Source organism: Sphaerodactylus townsendi, linkage group LG07 (assembly GCF_021028975.2).
Source record: "Sphaerodactylus townsendi isolate TG3544 linkage group LG07, MPM_Stown_v2.3, whole genome shotgun sequence".
NCBI lineage: Eukaryota > Metazoa > Chordata > Lepidosauria > Squamata > Sphaerodactylidae > Sphaerodactylus > Sphaerodactylus townsendi.
Genome location: NC_059431.1, coordinates 82,407,715 through 82,423,653, shown reverse-complemented (window position 1 = coordinate 82,423,653; position 15,939 = coordinate 82,407,715). Strand labels below are relative to the sequence as shown.

The window sequence follows — 15,939 nt, the reverse complement described above, 5'->3', positions numbered from 1 at the left end:
GTTTGCGTTTTGATTTTATGAAGCCCCAAAGACAATAATTTGTCTAAAGATAAACAAACCTTTCAGTTGTTTCACAACAGAACACCTGAATATCAGATATGTAAACTCTCTTGGAGACTGTTTATAGGTCTCAGTCAGAAAAGCAGAAAAATCCAGGCAGTGTCCCAGGTGTAACAATTTTCTTCAAGGAATCAAAAACATGCTATTACAAAAGTGAATATCAAAAGCAAACAATATTCTCTGTTGACCTTGTATATACTATATTCACTGAGATTCATGTTAGAGAAATAGAATGGAGTGAACTTCTACCAAAAAAAATAAGAGAACTGGAATATAATTGTTTGTAAGAAACAGAGTCGGAATGATTATGTATAATGTATTGTCAAAGGCTTTCACGGCCGGAATCACTGGGGTGCTGTGTGGTTTCCGGACTGTATGGCCGTGTTCTATCAGCATTCTCTCCTGACGTTTCGCCTGCATCTGTGGCTGGCATCTTCAGAGGATCCTCTGAAGATGCCAGCCACAGATGCAGGCGAAACGTCAGGAGAGAATGCTGCTAGAACACGGCCATACACCCTGGAAACCACACAGCACCCCAGTGATTATATATAGCTTGTAAGAAACAGAGTAGGAATGGTTATACTTGTCTAACAATCTATTCTATTTCAGTATTTTCTGAGGAAATTTAAATTTGCTAATGTTTCTATAATGTTGAACCTATTAACTCCCTTAGTACTGATGCATATTTTATTTAACTGGCATTATTTCCAATTCCTCATTACTCTAATAACTGAAAAAAATCTGCTTTAAACTTTTTTCAGATCTCAGGGTGGAAAAATTGGAATTGAATTAAAACCTACACACTCAGGGTAAGAAAACATTTTAAATTGTGGAGAGGGGGTTAGTACTAATGTTGTTGATCATTTGAGAAATTATATTCCAGTGAAAAATTACATTGTACTGTTCTATTGTTTGAACATTTCTTGAAATGATAGGCATAGCAAAGAGTGTTTCTGGCAGATGATTCTGTGGGCGCAGTTTTAAAAAAGTTTTCTATCTAGAATTGTTTGTACAGATCAATCTTTTTTTTAAAAAAAAAAGTAGTCGAGTCCTGTTAGCCTTTTGCTGTTGTAATCTGGATTGATGTTATACTATTATTAGCAGTACATACCCATGCTCTGATCCAGAGAAAAGCATGGCTTATTGTATGTGATGGAAACACTTTAAAACTCTTTTTAAAAGAGCAGCTTCCAACCACAAGAAATACCTCTTTTAGAACTTAAAAGGAGTTTCAATAGTAGTTAATGTTATGGGATGCTGATCTATTGCCCCAGGAGTAAAAGAAATCAAGACTTTGTGAGAATGTACAGTCTCCATCTGAAGCCTAAATGATGCTCTGGGCTGTGATTGTAGTCCTATGGTGTTTGAAATGCAGTGATTGTAACAGTTAACTGAGACTGAATGGTTTGTAAAAATAGCAGTGGCCCTGCTGGAAGCAACACAAATTATAAATATAGAAACTCCATTGATGAAAATCAATAGCTGTTACTAAAAGTAGAAAGTATAACATGTTTCATCACCTGTCAGATTTTCAACTGCAAACGTTTACAGTGTAATCCTCAGCAGATTTATACCCTTCTAAGGCCACTAAGGGTGAAACTGCTAAAGATTGCCCTGCAAATGTCATAACTTCACGAAGCAGAGGTGGGTACATTTTTCAATGAAAATAGAAGTTAGTGGGATCATGCTGGGACTGCAGTTGTTTTGCAGTCAGTGTATTCTGATAAACATATCTTGAACAATGATAGTCAGTATGATTTTATGTACTTTTACATAAAAAATAATCCTGATAAGTTGAAAAGTATTTATCTTGTGCCTATTGGATTACAGCCATTGATTCTATCAAGCAGCTGTTGTAATTTAGAAGTCAGTCAAGTAACTGTTTGGAATACATTGTTTTCAGAACATTGAGGCTGTGTGATAGGATTATGGGTAATGAACTCAAGTACTTGTTTATACAAAGAGATGCTCTAGTTGGCATTCCGTTGAGATAAGGCTCATAAGGTAGCATCATTAGTATTATACAAATTAGCTGTCATGCACAGTACATTCAGGAAGGCAACAAAACCCCTAAAGAGCAAAAAACCCCAAGCCAGTGAGAACCAACCTGTCAGCTCTGTTTTGTGATTTTGTATATTGTGCGGGAAAAAAACTGTCAAATGTATTCCTGGTGAAGTGAAGCTACACTCTTCCCCTGTACAATTTAAGTATTACATTATATAGTAATTGCAGCTATTAACTGTGGGGAAGAACATTTGAAAAATGCTACAAGAATTATTTTTCCCTAAGTATAAAATTAATATAGGAAAATATTTAATTTTGCTCATCAATGCTGAATTGACAAATACTGCTATTTATTTATTTACTTACTTACTTACTTATTACTAATTATGATGGACAGTTTTAGACTGCATTCATACATCATGATAAGTCATGGTTTGAACAAAACAAAAGTAAATGGTAATGACTGAATTCAGCATTCAGCAAACCAACATTTCAAACTAACCACAGCTTGCAATAACTGTGGCTTGTTACATCTGAATTCAGAAACCTTTGCAATTGCCTAACCAAAGAGATGGCAGTAAGGAGAGGAAAGGAGGAACTAACAAGGGTTCATGCTACCCAGGATTTACTGCAATGTTAAGACCACTGTTTGATTATTGAATCCTACCTTTCTGTTAGATTACTGCAGGAGTTCCTTTGCTTTTCAGCCAGATGGTGTCTGGTTTATACACTTTGGCAGAGGTTATTCCTGACATGGAAAGAGGGAATGCAAGAAGGATCCCAAAGTATTATGGTGCCTTGGCCACTGATAGAGGGTTACCTGATGTACTGTGCACTAATTCCTTTATAAAAACCCAACTAGCTAATAAAGGGGGGATAATTAAGACAGTGAAGTTTGATGATAATTGGGAAAAAGTAAAATAGATATAAATACATTCTGTGCAGTGTTTGGGTGGATATTAGAGTCAATCATATTGGAGGAACTGAACAGAAGTAATATGAGGTGCTCTTAAATTTTACGGGTTTTGGTGACTAATGCTTCCAAACTGTTTTAGTACCATAAGAAGCTACTGTATTCTAGGCATAACTGCTGGGCTATGTAGTTAGCAGGTGATGAAAAGGAAATCCTACTTTTTACAGCAAGATGTACTTAACATTCTGCAGTTTCATTATACTAATTCTCAGAGTTCTCGTTATAATAAAATGGTACATGGAATGACTGCATTAGGCTAATCCCTAGATTATAGGATAGGGTTGAAATGAAAAGGTTTCAAAACCTTAGTTTTATGTAGTCTAGCAAGAAAAAAATGTTTTAATGGAACATATCTAATTGAATTATATAAACTTTAAGGGAAGTACTTGATAATGTCAAAAAGATTAGCTTCTTCTAGTACAGCATGAATGATGAGTCTGTGACGCCAAACAGAGTTTCAGAAATTCAGACTGAAATGGTACCAGGGAGTTCTTTGTATAACAGGAGAAAATGTAAGAAAGTCTTATATGCCTAAAGCAAATCTGAGTTATATAATAATAGCACTTTCTGCCTTGTATAGGAACATGAAAAATATTTTGACATACCCCTCTTAGAGAAATGAGTTATGTTACTGAATTGGAAGACTGTCATTACATATCTCAGGGATTTTGATCAGAAGGCAGGAGTCATGGGAGTGAATATTTAAGGTAGCACTCACATTCACTTCCAGGCCTTTTGATTCACATCTCCTTGCCTTTCCACCACAGAGATGGGATATGTGGAATTATATGACACATTTCGGAGCTTCCCACCTCAAGGATGGGATATGTGGAATTATATTTAGGAGCTGATATGGAATGTGAGAAGAGGTTTAATCTCCCCTAATCTCCCAGGTCAAGAAGAATCCCGCCTTTCTTGGAAAAGACAAGAGACAGGCAACAACTTTAGTGATCAGGTTGTTAATCTAATGGGTTGAAGTATCTGCCTGATGGTCCAATCTCAGGAGTGCCTGAAAGGGGGAAGGTAGCTGATGACATTATACCTATAGGACAGTTAGTCAGAGGAAGAAACATTGGGTTAATACAACACTGGGCAGGAGTACTTTGGGCAAATACATTAACAAGTCCTGTGTCTTTGCAGGGGTGTATGGTCTAGGCTAGAGATGGGAATGCTCACCAGGGCAGGGTCATTGTGCTCTCTTAATCCCTTTAGGAAAGGTGTCAGATAGGTGCTTCATGTGGCAAATGTGGGCAAATCCCCCTCTGTATGCAGCGTGGGCTTCCACCAGCATAAATGCCCTCTCTGGACTACTCTCTACACTACACTCTGAAAACTGTCTTGGAGATACATCTGGAAACCACCACAAAACATTGCTTTTCAGCCCTGAAACATGATCTAGAAGAATACCATAATGAAGAATTGAAAGAATAAAATGGTATTAAAGCTGCCAAGATGTCCAGGAGAATTTTGTCCTCCAATTGATGTGATCTTGCAAGAATGTCAAACAAATATCAAAGAAAGCAAACAATCTGTAGGCTAACACCCCACAATCCTGGGGCGGGGGCACAAAGCAAATCCCTGTGGGCCTACACCGGCAGCTTTGCCCTCTCTGGTGCACTTACCCCAGCAAAGGAGCAAGCAAATACACCAGTGTGCGGTACAGCAGGAGCATGGCAGCAGGATCGACACAGGGTTTTTCAAAAGAACCACCAATTTAGTGATTCTTGAAAAACCTGGGATAAGGGCAATCTTGAGGGCAGGCCTGATTTAGGACTGGAAGCCATGCACAGACCAGGATATTTCACCTCCCCATTTGATCCATGTGGAAAACACCATCCATACACCACTACCATTCCTGCAATATACTTACACATTGAACCTGCAAAAGAAAGAGAAATTTTATCTCCTGCATCCCCTCCAAGCTAGTCAGGGACAGAAGCAATGCTTGTGATCTTTGTATTGCAAAAGGTAGAAAAAGAACATTTCTCTTCCACCTCCTCCAAGCTAATAGGGTACAGAGGCAATAAAAAACTAATTCATCTTTTTCTGTCTACAGCCCAATCTGACAGCTTCATGTATAGACAAGGGACATACTTCCCATCCACACTAAATCTAGGAGGCAACAACATTTCTAGGACCAGAGATCAGAAGAACCTCACTTCTGTCTGATCAGCTAAGAGTTAGCTCCTGATTGTCTCCACAACCTCCCATTGCCCAAAAAAACATTCTGGTTAAACAGCATTATTTTCCCAGCAGGAGATCAGAAGTTTACTTCCTGCTGATCTCTCTTCAGTTGGCTTCTGATGGCAGCAAGTCATCTATTTTTGCAAATATACACAAACAGACTTTGAACGGCCAAAGAGTTTGTTGATACTCAGCTAGCTGGTCACCTGTGGTGAATGGAAAGTGAGGCAAACTGGCAGATGTTTGAGCATCCCTGCCAGTTTTTACAAGGAATTTTTTTAATACAAGGATTATAAAACTTTATTTAAAAAGGATTATAGTACAAAGGTTTCATCCCATAGCAGTCTGAAGTAGCATCTTTTTTCTTCTGCAACTATACCCTAGGCCTAATCTGTTGGACTGCAAAAATAAAAATCAGATTGTCACATAGACAGAGTAAGCAAGCAACTGTCACTGTGATTTTGAGTCCCATCAAACTGATGTGTGCCAAGCCATTACACATATATTCAACCCTAATATGCAGCAGTTACATGCATGTAAGTAGGTAGGTTTTCCAAGCTTCAGTTGTTTTCCTTGTTCATCTTCTCTCCAAATAAATGTCTAATTCTTTGCATCTAAATTTCTCTGTATATTACCGGGTGAAATAATTGACATTTAAATAATATGAATAGCATTTTGCCAGATTTATAAGAAATTAGCTATTGTTCTAGCTCTTTTTTTTTTGCAGAAGGGTTATGCATGCCTATGTTCATCAGTTACTCAATTGTTAAATTATATTTCACAAATCAACATATTGATGATTTGATAATCATGGGGAAAGTTTATGAGGTAAATTTATATTATAAGTATTTTTTTCTACATTTCAGTCTGCTCTTTGTTCCCACACTAAGAACTGGTATTTGGAAGAAAGTGGGATGAGTGGGAGAATGCAAAGGAATAAGCTCATTGTTAGTGATATGGGTGGTCGCCCTTTTGGTTCTGTAAGTCCGTTGCAAGCTGTGCAATTCATCATTTCCCCCTTCTTTATACTACAGCTGCCAGATACTTCCCACTCATAACAGCAGGACTTGGGGTGGTGAGAGAAGACCATGCACTTTTAGAGTGTCATTTGTAGCAAAGGTTGTAAATAAAAAGGCTGGTCGTGCCAGATTTTTCATCATAGATAATGATTGTGTTCAGAAAAAAATGAATCAGAAGCCTTTCAAAAAGCTATAATAGTTTCTAACGTGAGTTAAGTAGTGGGCAGCAAACACCCCCCCCCCCACAACCCTTCTACATAAGGTGTCCTGTGGCTTTGAGTGGTACTGTACTAGCTGTGACAGTTCCCCTCTTGTCCTGATATTGCCTTTCCTAAATCAGCCTATCTAATCAAAGTTATTTCAAAGTGAAATAAATGATTTAATAACTTTAGGATTTTCCCAAATTAAGCTATATCTGAGAAAATAAGGGGAAAAATCAAGCTATAACACATCAAACTGAATTATTGACATCTGTGATGAATGGATCAATGGAGACTTTGTTCTCAAAGGTGAGGTAAAATGGGGACAGGATTCTGCATGTGCCCAGAACTAGGAAACAGAAAATGTGAAAGGAAAATGTCTGTTAGAAAAATGAAGTTTTTTCATCTACCAAAAAGAAGGATAAAAGTAAGTTGAATTGGAATGGATACTTCTAATTGAGGGAGAAAGTAACCATTATGAAAATCTCACAAAGGGTATACCCCATGATAGAAGCAACTGCCCCTCTGAAAATGAAGAATCAGAACAAAGATACTCTTGGCTTTTTTAACTTTTCCAAATCTTAAGTCCAAGTTGTGTCATTGTCTTATTTTGCTACAGTGAAGTTTCTATTGAAACAAGTGCCCAACTCTGAAAGCCTTATGTTTCACATATTTAATAAGAACATTGGACTCACACTGTACAGATGAAATAGCCACAAGGGGAACGTTTTGCCATTGATCTGGAATATATATATATTTGGAGGTTGTCTTCACTGAAGAAGAACTATCAAAAGTGCAAATAAACCTGTGTTGTGGTTTGATACTTGCCCGTTTCAGCTTGCCAGCGATGGCTTTGGAGATTCTCATAGAAGACCTCAGTTTCAGGTGCGGCCAATTACGCTTTGCAGTTGCAGTCATCTGAAAACCTCTAATTAGCCTCTTTGGCTTGATATATACATTCTTTTGAAACTTTTTCATTTGGCTGTTCATCTTTCTTTTGGAGTATTACATCTTTACTGGGTTCAAACTATTATCAACCTGGTACCTTATTACCAACAGACTATCCAATTCCAAAGCCTTTATTGGCATTATAAATTACAGAGTTAGTAAAAAGGGGCATTTATCTACTAACTGAGATATTAAAACATTAAAATACATTAAAACAACGTTGAACATTCACAACATTCACGCACACATAAAATAATTTAGCAGTTACTACTATGTAGGCAATGATTACGCCTGACCAAATAGTTCCTAAAAAAACTTGCAACATTCTCACATACGAGATCACAGGAACCGTTGAGTAGAAAATTCATAACAGATGGTAGCCTGACATCGTTTGAGCTCTCTATCAATGGATGTACATAGAGCATAACGACTCGTATATTGGACATTCCAATAGTACATGTTGAACAGTCTCAACGACGGCCATATTACATTGACATACCTTGTTCTCATATGGAGTGTTATTATACCTGCCAAGAGTCATAGCTTTAGGCAGAGCGTTAAAACGAGCCAAAGTGTATGCTCTGCGTTGTTTGGGATTGCACAGAATGTACAGATAGTTGGCACAATGGTCTGATCGGACAATCCCCAAGGCCTGTGGAGAGCAGCTTCCCCCCCCCCTCCTGCACCATTTCCAGTTTCTCTCTTTCAACTAAAACAGATTTAATTTCATTATGAATTCTGATGGCAGACATAGTTTGGAACTGGTCAACTCTGGTCAGTTCTAAACTCTGGTCAGTTCCAAACAGACTATCTATGGAATAACAAAAATACATATTTTGATCACTACCAACTATAACTATGAGACACAAGTATATTTTTTTAATGTAGAGTACTGCTGGCATTTGCTTTGATGTTATACTGTTTCACTTGTGGTGTTGTAATATAGGATTCTGCTATATAGAGTGTATTGTTCATACAATATATAAAATAACATCATTGCAGCATTGATATGCAACGTTTCTTGTAATTTTCCATTGCTCTCATTGTGGTGACTCGTTGCATATTTCCGTTTATTTCCCCTAGGAGTAAGAACTGTCATAAATTTTATCTTCAAATAAAACAATGTCTATTATTTGGTCCAGATCTCGTATAATTTCAGCACCTCTGTTGCAACCATCTGGTAATACCACTAGATTTTAAGACTCTGCCATATTTTACATGTTTTACAATCACAAAGAGGGGAAAAAAGAGCTGATTTGTTCAGAGGCTGACTGGATGATGATTGTTTCTCATCCAGCAAAACTGTGTAGAATGGATCAAGGCTGGCTTAATGTTCCCTGCACCTCACACTTTTGTCTCTACTGATATACTGATATATCCTTTGCCTGCTCAGTGTAACAGAGGCAGAATTGGATAAAAAGATTCCATAGTAAGATGCAGAGGGCATATCAATTGCACCGGAGACCATAACAACTCTGCTGAAATTCAGCAATTACAGCACAATGTACCACAGTGCTTCTATAGCAGGCAATGATGGATCTAAGTCAATCATCCTTTTGCCAGGCAAGAGGAATACACATACTTGGGCCACAACAAGGAAGTACCTAGTTGCTCATTTACAAGATATGTTCTTGTCATTTTACTGAGATAGGCAATGGCATCCATGTGGTAAACCGTGTTTAAATACTTCCTTTTTGGATTAAATATAACATTAATATAAAACAATTGTGAAGACAAAAAGTATGTTCTTTTTTTTGCACAGTGAATTTTTTTACACAGTTTCTTCTATTTTCTGATTTTTATTTCTTCTGTTCTGGTGCCATTTCTGTTAGGGTCTCAATCTCTTTTCTCTGTCTGAAACAACCTCAGCCAATAAGTGGTCACTTTAGAAGGTCAGTGATGTTTCAGTTATATATCACCAATGAGACCAATTAGCTATATGAAGATCAATGGGGAAAAACAATTTCAGTTCCAAGTTAAGACTATGTTTCCTGAATCATGTGATGAGAGTTCAGCCTCCAATCTATAGTTGAATCATTCCAAGAGGGTACAGCCTCCAATCTATAGTTAGCCTCCAATCTATAGTTAGAAATATATACCCTAATTATCAGCAGAGTTTAAACTGGAGTCACTCTGGTAAGATGAGAAGGATAATAGTCTTCTTGCACTCACTGCAACCTCCTAGCATACTTGGAAAAGAATACTATTCAGACAAGATGTTCTTTCCATGGGAAGGCATTTACTTTAGCAGTTACAAGGTTACACTAGTCTATTCTATATAAGACTATATAAATATACAGAACTCTTCAGCAATAACACACACTCTCAACTTAGACTCAGCTCAACTCCGCATAGCATATACAATACATACATCCAACAGGATACTTTTCCTGCATAGCATATACAATACATACATCCAACAGGATACTTTTCCCTGTCCAGGCATCAGCCTCTCATTGGTCTACAGTCTTGAACTAACCAATTTGAACTAACCAATCATGTTAAAGGTTAACCGCTCCTTTGCCCCTAGATTTACTGTCTCTTGCCTTTGTTCGGGTTTTGCAAACTTCTGCTAACTTGAAATGACCCTTTAGTAAACATTCACTCTCTTTTTTATATATCATGACACTAATTGCCAGGCAATCTGGTCTTCCTGTGCTGTGGCAGCTCAACCTCTTGTGCCCATCCTGGTGTTGGCTAGCCAAACGTTTGTTACATCTGAGCCAAACTGCTGCTCCATCTGTTCTAGCACAGAACAAAATGCAGTCCACCAATGCCACTGCCCCTCATGGTCCTTTGAAAAAAAGCCCACTGAAGGGAGGGTGCTTATTTTACAGCAGGAGAAGTTATTTGTTTTCCACCTTGGCCAATTCATCTTTCTTATGATAACTGCCCTCCCCACCCCCAAAAAACATAAATTGAGAAACATGGAAACCAACTGTAACTCTTGTGAAGAAGAGGTGAGTTACTTGATTTCTAAATTTTGTCTGTTCAGTAATGCATCAAATGCAAACACTGAAAGGGGACCAGTCAGTGCAGTCCTGAGCTTAGTTCTATCGGTCCTTTGCTTTTTGTGCACTGGACTGAGGAACAAATGAGGAAACATTTTCCATGCTTTTTCCAGAACATAACTAGAGCTTTTGGTGGGCGGGGGGATCAGACCCAGTGGCCCCTCTTAGCCCAGCATTTTGTTTCATGGAGTAGTCAACAAAATGCCCTTGAACGCCAAACAAACAGGGCATAGTGACCAAGATTCCAAATACTGGTGTTCAGAGGCTGCTGCCTTAGAATATGGAAGCTCACTTCAGTCAACATGGCTAGTAGCTGTTGATGGACCTCTCCTCAAAAAATCTAAAGCCATCTGTCCTCATGGCCAATACTACCTCCACTGGCTGTGATGTGGCAAAGGCCAAAATTGCCTTGGTAAGGGCCCTGCCTTCTCTCCCCTATCTTTTACTTACAGAAACCAAGGTTTTAAGACAGGCAATGTTGTAATAGTTGCCTAGCAATTGCCACTGAAGACATTCATTTGTTAAAGCTACGGGCACAACTTCTATCATTTTGGAGGATTTTAACCCTTTAACTGTATGTATGTTTTTATATGTGATATTTTATATCGTACACCGCCCTGAGCCCTTCGGGGATAGGGCGGTATATTAAATAAAATAAAATAAATAAATAAATAATAATGTTTTTTGTTGTTTGTTTTATTTTCAGATTTCAGATTTTTCTGCAAAGCTGGGACTTTGTTCAGGATCCTAGAAAGATCTGTGTTACTTGTCCATGGCCCCAGTTTTTTTTATTTAGGTATCCCCAGAATTGATAGGTATTCCTTTATCATGTTCAAGATGAGGAAGAATGAGTGAAAAGTCAAGAGCAAGGCACACTGCAAACACAGCAATATATATATACACATAGCAATAAGCTGAATATGTGCAAAACTTGAACTTAATGCAACATCTCAATGCAATCACCGCTGGCAGCCTGATCCCATGGTATTATTTAAAGTAGGTAGGGTTTTTTGGTGGGGTTTTTGCCAATTATTATTTTAAAGTGTTATCTGATGACAAGTGTGCTTTTACTGTCATACAAAATTAATAGTAATGGACATCTTCATAGTAACCACTCCTATAGATTATTAACAATTGTTCTTGTACTGATTTTCTGACATGCCTTTGACCTTCCTGAACAATTCACAGCCATCCACCTAACTACAATCATTGTCACTTGTTGTCAGCTTAAATGAAATGGAGGAAATTTTTACTAAGCAATTACAGTATATTCAAAGGCCATGTCATTGTCTGCTTATCATAAACCTGGAGTGATTCACATTTACAAAGAATATGGAATAGAAAATGTAAATTACAAGCTAAAGATAAAATTATTTCTTTCATGAAAATTCCAATGTTCTTATTAAATATGTGAAACATAAATGATTTAAAAAGCAACTGAACTGAAATTTTTGTTAGGCTTGCTAACTTTGCTATGGGGATCAGTTGTTCATTAAGACCATACAGACAGTTGAGTAATTCAACTTGCTGTAACTAGCTGGAAGACAAGAGCCACTTCTGGGTGGGGGTAAACAGAGATCGTGACTGTTACCCTTACTCAGGGTCCTCAGAGATGCTTCCTGACTAGTGACCTTGTGTTAATGTTGAATTGGTAACAATGTCCATTGCTAGTAGAAGTGATATCTAGCCACTCAGCAGTCATCTGCATGGGGCTGTGGTAGTATCCTGCAGGGGTCATTGCTCAGTGGTAGAGCATCTGCTTGACAGATGGGTCCCAGTTTCAATCCCTGGAACATTCAGTTAAAAGGATAAAGTAATAGGCAATATGGAAGACCTTTGAATCCTTGGAGATTTGCTGCCAGTCTTATTAGTCTATATTGATTTTGATGTACCAATGGTCTGATTCAGTTAAGTCCTGTAGCAAACCTCTTAGCCATCCCCACTGTAGTATATTATAAAGACAATGGCATGATCATGCTGTCATCAGATGAGTGAGAGGGATAAAGAAAAAAAAGAATGTGCTGGGCCAGCCGTCTCCTTTTTTCCTCATCCAAGCCTATGTATGCCCATTTTGGTAAGTAGTGCAGCAAATAGGAGTTGACTGGAGGCTGCTGTCCAAAGGTGGATCTCTTTTGTGCGAGGACCTTTACAACATAACACACACCACACCATTGCTGGGGTAAAAAATTGGTCATAGCCATTTTATTGAACAGAAGCGTGAGGGTCTGGATCTGGTCATACAGCTACCGCTCAGCAGGGTGGGTGCCCCGCCCCAAGCTTCGTTCTAGTGTGTGGCTCTGCTGGGCGGACGCTCCTGGCTAGAGATGCTCCCCTTTGGCCCGGGTCGGCAGGGCAGTCGCCTCTTGCTGCTGTTGCCGTTCCTGAGGGGAAGGCGTAGCTCCCTAGCTCCCTTCCCCTTGCCCTTCCAGAGCCATACCCATGTGCCAAACTGCCAGGACTGGACTATGACAAAACAAGCATGCATTAACATAGAAAATTAGGGCAAGGTGGGTGGGCAAATCGTCACCTGGCGAGCACATGGCCCGGACAAAAGAGGATGAGCCTCTTTAAAGTCTTGCTCGCCCCTCCTTTCTTCCGGTAATGCTTGCCCTAATATGACATGGCTCCCCATCCCCTTCTGCCCTTCCGGGCATCATCAGCTGGTCTCGCTACTCCCCACCTCGAGCAGCAACCTTGCCTCGTGGTGATTCACTGGCACCTTTGTGAACGAAATTTGGTGGAAAATTACAGACATATTTAAGATCCATGTTACCATTATTCTCTGGAGAAGCTTTCCAGCTACTTTGATAGTTAGTATTCAGGATTTATACCAGGAGTCAGCCTGAAAACCCCCTTTTAACAACAGGCTAGTTACACTGAAGAGTGGTCCTGTGTGCACATGTGAACATTTGGTACAGAATAATAACCTAATAACTAGTCCCAGTAAATTTAGAACTAGGAGGTCTTCCAGCTTAGAGGGCATAATGTTAGAAGATTATCACCAGCAATATATTGTTCTTCTTTTGTTTGTCCTGTTGCATTTATCCTGCTATTAATTAACCCTCAGAAGTTGTCAATATGTAAAAAATCTGGTGACTGGAGCTGTGAACAGACAAGACTTGAAATATGCTCCAGACTAGTAGAAAAATCTGAAATGTAAGAAAATCTGAAATTAAAAAAAATACATCAGGTGTTTAACTATTGCATTTTAAAAGTTTATTATGGTTGATATCAACCAACTTCCACATATATGGATTTTATGTTGATGTTTTAACAAATGTAAATTACAGTCCTATTAACTGTTCTGAGCCCAGCTTTAACTGGGAAAGGGTGAGGTAAAAATTAAATAAAATTTTAAAATCCAACACAAAATAGTAGAAGGAACACCTGTAACTTTAAGAAATTGATTCTCTTAGTAGCTGTTGCTAGGCAACCAGGCCATTCTAGTTTTGATTTCTATTAGTGAAACAAAGGGTGCAGACTGTTTTGGCCTTTGAGAGAGGACTCATTGGTGCCAGGCACAGCAGGAATCATTGGTCAATGTTTCATCATAAGTTCCCTGAGTCAACTAGGCCTGGCTACTTGTTCAATTTCAGTCACCCTATAAAAGCCAATGTGATGTAGTAGTTGGAGTTTCAGAATAAGACTTCAAATCTCTATTCCACCCTGGAAACATTCTGGGTGACCTTGGGCCACTTGCATATTTTCAGCATAATTTATCTCACAGGCAGGGCCAAGATTGATCATTAAGACAACCTGGATGTCTCCCAGTAGGCCACTAACTATACCTGGACTAGCAGCCCTCTGACAAAAGGGCTGAGCCTGACCCACTCAATCATGAGACAAGGCAGAAGGTGGCATTTGGCTCAGGCTAGTCCCACATAAATTGAAAGAGGTGCCCAGCAAGGATGAGAGGGACTGTGTCCAATACGCACATAACAAGGAAAGCAGCACCTGGCACACTCAGGACATGACTGAGGCAAGGAAAGCAACATTTGGCCAGTTGGTTGGGTTGCCCCTTTCTACCTAGTAACATTCCCTTTTGAAAGCAGCCAGGATCAAACAAACAAAACTCTCTCTGGCCTTCCAATGAATGCAGGGCCTGGATGAGGGTTTGTGGATGGGAAAGAGAGGAGGCAGAAAAAGGGAAGAGGATATGGAGGCTTTCAAGGAAGGGAAAGAAGTAGGGAGAGAGCAAGTTAGTTTATTATGTGTATGAGTGATAGATTGCTTAAGCAAGATCAAAACCTACCTACCTACACTTCATAATGTACAGAAATACTATAGTGCTAGAATATTATATTTTTGCTAAATTTATTTGTAATTTTTTCTGATAATTTTTCTGTACATGGGCCTGGCAGATGTAGGAGAGGTTTCTATCTATGTACAACTCTGGCTTCTTAATAGACCTTAGAAATATCACAAGAACCATTCTGTTGGAGACATTTAAAATACGTTTCAGGTTGCTGTGTGTGAATATTTATGTGTAAACAGCAGCAATTGTTGTTATTTAGTGCTTTTTTTCAGAAACATAACAATAGCAATCAGTCCTCAAGTAAAAAAGCACAAGTGTAAAGGGTACAGGGTACAAAATATAAAAAGCTAATTAATATAGGGATGGCTTAAATATTGATGAGATCCACTCCACAACTCCTGTTTTAAGAGAGCTGTGCATATGTCCTGTTTTTAAAGAAACTTTTGTCTGAGACATATCCTTGCAGTTACTCTGTAACAGAGGAGTTGAAAATTGCTATTGAGAAGTCATATTTTCCAAATACATCTGAAAACAATGTATGTATCTTTGTTTGCGTACACAGTGTGTACACATGTGTATAAATGTGAGAGTATTCTTTAGGCCCAGGATGTTTTTTACGTTTGCAACATTGTGAAAAATGACTATTTTGAATAGTGAGACTTTCTTTCTGAGCATACTTTTATCATTTGATCAGGCCCTGTATTCTGGCCAAAACTGGCTGATTAGTTGGTGAGTTGTGGATAAGTTATATCAAGATTAAAGTTCTGTTGATTTTGCTTGTTGATAGGAAGATAACAGAGATAAGGTTTTAAATTGTATTGAACTGAAGAAATATCTTAAAGAAATATCTTGAAAGCACATTTGAGCTTACAAAACTCTTTAAACAGAATGTTTGTGATTCTGAAGCTAAATGGATTAGATTTCACTGTGCAGCTAAACGGACTTCCGCATCTAATATGTCAACTTTACACGACAGCTTATTAATACAGTGCCACTGTTATCAGTAGATATGAATCTGCATCGAAGGCCATGAACTTGAAACTACAATGTTTTCCCATAATAATCCATGGCTTTTAAATCACTTTCCTGCTTACAATACAAATTATTTTCTGTGTCAAATTCAGCAGCATATATATTTATTTTGCCAAACAATTGATGACCTTCAGGTTGTAAGTACTACATTTGTGTAAAACAGTAGACCATAAATTGACAAAGAAATTAGTTTTGCTCATGCTGCTATCTTTGGATCCAGAGGTTTTCAGAAGGCCTCCTGCTGCTGTCTGCC

At 38.5% G+C, this 15,939-nt stretch overlaps 1 protein-coding gene across 35 annotated transcripts in view; it reads left to right on the top strand.

Moving 5' to 3' along the window:
• Positions 1 to 15,939, top strand: part of PTPRD (protein tyrosine phosphatase receptor type D) — a 1,487,793-nt gene that overhangs the window by 579,600 nt on the left and 892,254 nt on the right. For all 35 annotated transcript variants that reach the window (XM_048502785.1, XM_048502811.1, XM_048502810.1 and 32 more), the window contains one exon: positions 822 to 869. The gene's annotated coding sequence lies outside the window, so the exon portion shown is untranslated. The remainder of the gene's footprint in view (positions 1 to 821; positions 870 to 15,939) is intronic.